This window comes from Marmota marmota, unplaced genomic scaffold (genome assembly GCF_001458135.2).
Source record: "Marmota marmota marmota unplaced genomic scaffold, marMar, whole genome shotgun sequence".
NCBI classification, from domain to species: domain Eukaryota; kingdom Metazoa; phylum Chordata; class Mammalia; order Rodentia; family Sciuridae; genus Marmota; species Marmota marmota.
Window position 1 is genome coordinate 816,640 of NW_026000059.1, and position 6,213 is coordinate 822,852.

Consider the following 6,213-nt stretch of genomic DNA (forward strand, 5'->3'; position numbering starts at 1 on the left):
CCGCTGTTCCTAAGGCGCACTCTGCTGCAATTTCTTTAAATCATTTTTTTGCTTAGAAGCATCAATGGACACTCCCGCTCCACTGCTCTGGTGGCTCCACGGCAGCAGGAACAAGCCCGGGAGGCGTGAGCCGCAGATGCCCCCTCTGCAGGCCCACCTGCCCGCCCCTGTGAGGCCAGCCCAGCTGTCCTTCTGCAGAGTGACGATAGTGCGTGAACTAAACTGGGTTGGTGGCCTCATTTTGGTTCAATGATTCCTTTATTCCCCAATGTTCTTTGCAATTTTCAATCCAGGGTGATTCTTTGTATTCCTGGAGGGAAGCTATAATAAGTGCAGTGTTTTTTTCTTTTTAGTATAAAAATTTCCAATGCCCTTTCTATTAATTGATAAAAGAAAGGTCAAGTTACATCAGGAACTCAACACTGCACTACATCTGGCGCATCTGGCGTTGGAGAGGGGAGCAGAGCGGGCTGCAGCTCCCGGGAGCCAGACCCCGCAGGAGCCAGACCCCAGGCTGAGGTGTGTCTCAGAGCAAGCCCCTGAGTTTCCAGAGAGCTCTTGCTGGGGAAGGAGTGCGAGGTGGGGGCTGGGAGGTGGGGGTCATGGTGAACAGCAGTTTCTCCGCTGAGGAAGGCGGAGGGGTGCCTGCCTGTCCCCTGGTTAGAGGCCTGTCTGTGAGTGCGAGGTGTGGGGGACAGCCAGTGGTCAGCTGGGCAGGAGGACTGACCCAGCCCGAGGCTCTGCTACAGGCCACTCTTCCCTGAGGGTGAAGGCCGCCCCTCCTCCCACGCCCCTGGTAGTTCCCAAGGCCGCCTTCTCCTGCTCATCGTGTGTGAGGACACATTCACTTTGTCCTGTAAACCAGAAGAGTGTGACAGTCCTCCGACTCCTTACCCTTGACACATGTCACCTATCTCTGGAAAAAGGCCGGTGCTTGTCACACACAAGACAGAGTCAAAGCTCGCTGTTCTCAGGCTTCTCCAGCCTGGTGGGTTGCCACCCAGAAGGGGAAAGAGAGCCACGGTTGTCCCCAACGCCTCCTGCAGTGACGGCCTCAGACGATCGACATGCTCTGAACCTCAGTTTGTAAACAGCACCTACAAGTTAAGGAGTGGGGTTGAGTTTCCTTTTTATTAATATCTAGGAACTTTTCCAAGCACGTCCCTTGGGTCTGTTCACTGTGACCCTGAGTATGATGCTCCCACCTCCCGGCTCTCCTGTGTAGGTTCCTGGTCTAGGTAAGGTGAGGCCTGCGGCTCCTCCTCGGGCTCTGTCTGTATTGCTGGAGTGTGGCACCGAGGCGCGTGGCACCAAGGCACGTGGCACAGAGACATGTGGCACTAAGGTGCGTGGCACAGAGGCATGTGGCACCGAAGCACGTGGCACAGAGACGTGTGGCACAGAGGGATGTGGCACAGAGGTGCGTGGCACAGACATGTGGCACAGAGGTGTGTGGCATAGAGGCTAGTGGCACCCAGGCATGTGGCACCAAGGTGTGTGGCACAGAGACATGTGGCACCTAGGCATGTGGCACAGAGGCACGTGGCACAGAGGCACGTGGTACAGAGGTGAGTGGCACAGAGGTACGTGTCACAGAGACATGTGGCACTGAGGCGTGTGGCACTGAGGCACGTGGCACAGAGGTGCGTAGCACAGAGGTGCATGGCACAGAGGCGTGTGGCACAGAGGGATGTGGCACAGAGGCACATGGCGCAGAGGCACGTGGCACAGAGGTGCGTGGCACAGAGGTGTGTGGCACAGAGCCGAGGCCTGGAAAGGCCAAGGAGAAAGTGCTCTTCCTCAGTGCTCTCCAGCAGAGCTCCGGCTCCAGGCTCGACGAGGAAGGACAGGGCACAGTGCTCACCACAGCGTCCTCCTGCTCAGCCTCCCTCCCTCCCCGGCCTCCCTGCCTCCCTGAGATGCCTTTTCTCACAGTGTGAAGGCTGCGTTTGAGTCCTATTTCCATCTTTGAGTCTGCAACCTAAGTAAGGCCAGTCCTGGAGGCCCTGTCCCCCCTCCACTGCCCCAAACCCCTACAGGGGGGCTCGGGGCACCAGTGACCGCAGGGAACAGGAGGCCTGCGCTCGAGGGCCCTGGGAGGGCTGTGCTGACTGGGAAGAGGGGCTCTGTCTGAATTGCTGGAGTGTGACAATACACTCCGGACTGCGCACGCCCATGTCCGCCCAGGGAGGGGACGGCCTTGGCAGAGCGGGTGTCCCTGCCTGGCCGGGACGGCCACACTGGGCAGAGCTTCCTCTCCTGGTACAGGGCTGCATGTGGACCTTGTGAGGGGTGAGCTTGAGGGGTCACCTACTGCCACACACCTGACCCACGCCCTGGGGACGGGAGGAGCAGAGGGCCAAGAGGCGTTGCCTGGGGCTCTTCCTCACAAACTTCGGGCTTCCTTCTGCAGCTATTTGGTAAGAAGTCAAGACCCTGGAGGGAGGGTGGGGCAGCCGCCCCGGCCTGAGCAGCTTGTCAAGGAGGACGCAGGCTTTCAGTGCCACCTGGGTTCCCCTGAGATGCCACTTCAGCTCGCCTCGTCCCAGGGCTTTGGGGTGGCTGGCAGGAGGGACTGGACACTGCTGGCCCCTGAAGCAGGCTCGGCTGGCAGAAGGCAACAGACTGGGAGCACAGGGGTGGACTCAGGGCAGGAGCGGAGCAGAGTGGGAGGGAGGGAGGGTGCTGCCCGGGGCCCTCAGTCCCGACCCCTGAGGCCACCAGGCTTGCTAGGCACCGGCTTGGAGGTAAGTGGAGCTGAACCTGGGGCCCGATGGCACTCTGAGCTCACCCAGATGTCTGACCTTCTGACAGCTGTGGTCTCAGCGGCTCCCCACCCTCAGGACAGTGTTGGCCCTCAGGAGACCTAGCGGGATGACTGCTCGCAGGGCCTCAGGGTGGGGAGACCCCTGACGTTGCAGACTCCTCTCTGAGTCCTCCGCCACCGCACAGAGCCTGTGTCCCCTTCCTCAGTCTGTAGCGGGGGTGCGTGGCCCCCGCAGAGCAGGTGGTCACACAGATGCCGCAGAGCCCGGTGGGCAGCAGCCCTGGGCCAGACGTCTCCCCTGCCACTGGGAACTGAGACCTTTTCTGTCACCGTGGCTGAGCCCTCACAGAGGCTAGGGACCACAAGGGCTGCTCACCAAGGACGGTGGAGGAGACAGAGGGCTGTGGAGCTGCACAGCCAGGCCCTGACAGAAGCTAGGACGCCAGGGGGTCACCAGGGACATCTCGGAGTTCAGGCATGGAGGGTCCTAGGAGCGTCTGGGGACACAGGCGCAGGAGGGTCAGCAGGGGAGTGTGTGAGCATGGGTAGGGAGTCCCGCACAGGGGTGGGGAATGCGCTCCCTGGCAGGAGACCTTCTGTGAGTCTGCAGTAACCACCTGCCAATGGCGCTGAGGTCCCTCTAGGTGGCACACTCACCCTGGGGGACAGCCTGTGTGTTGGGCCACTGGGGGAGTTTCCACAGACCCCTTCTTCAATGCTCCCTACGTACAAAGAGGGATGCAGCCACTTGGCCTCACCCAAAATCTACACGTCACTGGACACGACCCGTGTGAACCCCTCCCTGCCCAGGCTGCCTAGGCTGCTGCTCGGGCTGGGGTGACCAGCAGGCGCCCAGTGCAGACTGCGCTCCGTTGTGGCGTTTCTCCAGCTCCACTGGGGTAGCACTCCACACGGCCATTCTAGAACAGGAGTCTCCAAATTCCCGCAGTCACTGTGCCTCCAGGATCTCAGGTTAGGTGGCCTCTGACCTCTCCGCACAGCTGTTCAAGCCTCGTTGACTCACTTCATCTGCAGAATCGTCGTCGGAGGCAGATGTCCACCTTTCTCTGGCTCTGTGGTCCAGGCAACTGAGGCACAAGGAGGTGTCAGGATGGCCTTAACGAAAAGCCTGAGAAACTTCACCTGAAACAAAGCTGCAGTCCCCACGAGGCACACCTACAGAGCCTCCAATATGGTCATCAGGCATAGCCTGACCAAAGAAGTCACTTCTCACAACCCTGACAGACTCAGAGTGAAGTCTCTGCTTGTGCCCTCGCCCTGATAAAGGCAAGAGGCGAGAAAACCAGGTGGGAACCACCAGACCAGATGCCTTAACCTCAGGACACAGGACGTCACCGAGAAACCCGGCAGCAGCTGAGAGGGAGTGAAAGGGTGGTCAGAAGCCCCAAAGTTCAGTATAAATGCAGCAAATGAACAGACGCTCAGCCAGCGACACCGATGCACACACCGGAGAGCCTGGTGACGAGCCAGACTGACATCCCGACTCTTCTCGTCGTCTGCCTGATCCTCTGCATCGTCCTCACACTCTCAAACTCTACAGCCACATCTGGACCCTGGAGAGAATGGCGACCTCTCCTTATGACCCTCTCCTCAACCGGCCGTCAGCTCCGCCCAGGAGAAGCCTGTCTTGGTTCCTGACCTGATCACCGAGCCCTGAGTGAGTGGGCATCTGCTGGACTTAGACCTGCCCTTGGGCTTAGCATCACAGAGGGCAAGTCTGTCGTGGGCCTGTCATGATCAGGTGTGTTCCCAGTGCTTAGAGCTAACCTAGAATCGTTGGCTGTGGGTTGATGACGTCTATTGCAGTGCCCGGCACTAAGGACTGACATTCCTTGATTGAGAACCTAGAGTGGAATTGTATTGAGTGATCTGACTGAATAAAGCATTGACAAGGGCAGAAGCGCATGGACCTTCTCTGTTTCCCCCCCTGGACTGCATAAGTCGCACCTTTGTCCACCACGACAGGCGGTCAAGGAACTAAGGTCACAGAGAGTGACACAGAAACTCGAAACGTGAACCCAGGCAGTCTGGATGGGAAGACACTGCTTGGTCATCACACAGATCCCACGGTCCGCACAGTGTAGATGCTGCTGTGCTGGGCCACGAGGCTGCCTGAGGAAGAGGACGTGGGAAGGCCAGTTCCCATGCAGAGCTGACCTAGGGGAGCACAGTGACACCCTTTGCCAGGCAGGTCTGTGTCTCCGCCTTCCATTCCCCGTCCCTGGGGACCCAGGGGCTGCCCCATCTGTGAGTCAATGGCATTTACTGCTTCAGGGCGAGGTCGGTGCAGAACAAAGAGGTCTTTCATCTTAGAGGCCCCAGGCTGACATTCTGTGATCAACTGCAGGACTTTAGTCATAAATCCATGTTCTGTTTAAACAACAACCACAAAAAAAGTGTTTTGTAACTTCCAAAGCTTCCCTTGCCACTCAAAGCCCAGGGCTCCTGGCTCAGCCCAGGGTGTGTGTTCCCCAGACCTAGCTAAGGAGGCAGAGGTTGTGTAGACAGGGACTTCCCTCTCCTGAACAAGTGGGATTGGAAGGCAGAGCTGGCAAGGGGAGGGAACCACCCGGGAACCACACGTGGTCTGGGTACTCGTGCCCTTAGGCAAGGGCAGGGGTGACCTCCTTAGCAAAGCCCTGTGCTGGGGCACATGGGTGCCACACAGTCTCTAGGCAGAAGGACACATTTGGAAGGGACATTGAAGCTGTCTCCAAGAGTCCCGCACACTGCGCTCTGGAGGAGAGAATCAGCTGCCGGCCTGGGGTCTCTCGCAGGGACTGCCTCCTTCTGTCCAAGGTGGCTTCAGTTTCCTCTGAGCACAGGGAGAGAAAGCAAACAGAGCTGACTGTCACAGAATTGAGGGGACCCTAGCCAGACTCTGGGGAAGCCAAGAGAGCTAGAGTTTGCACAACAGGAGGGGAGGAGGAGCGGGGACGGGAAGGAAGGCTGCGGTGTCTTCTCAGGAGCCCTAGAGTCACCAGTGGGCATGAACAAGGACACCAGTGGGCATGAACAATTCCAGAGGAAGGAACAGTCATGAGACAGCTATGAGCTGAACAGGGTCTGGAAATTACAAAGATCTGCACATCATCTGAATTCCCAAAAGCCAAAGTTGGAAGACCTTCAGGTATACACGATGCATTGAGCAGAGACCCAAAGTGGGGCTGGTGAGCCTCAGAGCACAGGAAAACTGCACTGACCCCAAGACCCAGCAAAACCCCAGAGTGCAAACCAGAGCGTGAGAGAGATACAGAGAAGCCACTGAAGAGGGATGAAGCAGGAAATGAGACCTACAGCAGGAGGTGAGATCCACAGCAGAAGGTGAGACCCACAGCAGGAGGTGAGACCCACATCAGGGGGTGAGACCCACAGCAGAAGGTGAGATCCACAGCAGGGGGTGAGACCCACAGCAGAAGGTGAGA